Genomic DNA, 1230 nt, shown 5'->3' with positions numbered 1-1230 from the left:
ACACAAAAAAGCCAAAAACCCTATGAAAACGTTGTTTTTTGGCCTCAAGAGGGTGGGGGTAGAAACTCTTCTAGTCTTGCTCATAATTTCATTTTCTTCGAAACGGGTACTCGCAGCACTCCTAATTCAACCAAAATTTTTCTTATGAATAGTACTACTGTTCATTCGGAACAGTACTACTGTTCAGATTTTTTTTCTAAAAAATAAAAAAACGACAAGAATGAAATAAGAATCACAGAAACAAAAAAAATCAACTAGAATCACTCCCCGGCAATGGCGCCAAAATCTGGTGTGCTGTTGCAGGCAAGTAAAATTAAAACTAAAAACACATGTAGTAGTGTGAGTAAGGATCGTTCCCACAAAGAGTGTTTAGCCGAGTCTTATGTTATGTGAACAAGGCTGGGGGGGTTTGAGTAAAACAAAAATAATTTCAGGATAAACAATTCAGATTAATCAATCAAGATAACAAACTTTGGTCTAAGTCAACATCCACCATCAGAATTTTACAACTGATCATCGATGCAAATATATGTCAATTCATACTTTGAGTATTCACCATTAGAACTATTTTCCTATCTCTCCTTATTTGTAGTTAATTAGAAAACAAGCAATCTAATTAATCTTACTACTAAACAACCGTAGACAAGCGCTAAAGGTTTAATCTAGTAGCAACCTTAAGGGCTAGAGAAATCGATGAAACTGAACAACACAAACACAAGCGGTTGTATTTAATTTAGTTGAAGGTTCTTCCTAAGATTTAATAATTCCTGACGCAGCAAATTCTTAAACCCTAATTACTCACAAGTTAGACGGATCAAACAATTACAGATTTGATATCTAACTTAGTAGTAGATTGCAACAAATAATAAACTAGTAGGCCTCTTAGTAATTAAATGAAACAATCATGAAAATAGGCATAGAATAACATCCAATACTCAAAACATATATTGAACACTAGAAAAAAAAAAACAGATTAGATCTCACAGTTTTATTGATTCCGAGGCCTCCATTTCCTTTGACCAAGTTATAAAAGTTTTAGCCGCTCATGGCCGTAATCAAAACTCAAAAGAGAAATTGAAGAAGAGAAGAAGGAGAGGCGTGTGTAATCTCTCTAATCTGATCTCTTCTCCCCTTTGAAGAATATCCAATTCAAGTCTTTGAATTCTATTCAATCTCCTAAAAATTTCTAATATCCTAAAATAACATTTATCCTAATCTGATTAATTGAAA

This window comes from Pistacia vera, unplaced genomic scaffold (genome assembly GCF_008641045.1).
Source record: "Pistacia vera cultivar Batoury unplaced genomic scaffold, PisVer_v2 Contig52, whole genome shotgun sequence".
NCBI classification, from domain to species: domain Eukaryota; kingdom Viridiplantae; phylum Streptophyta; class Magnoliopsida; order Sapindales; family Anacardiaceae; genus Pistacia; species Pistacia vera.
Note: the sequence above shows the minus strand (reverse complement) of the source record.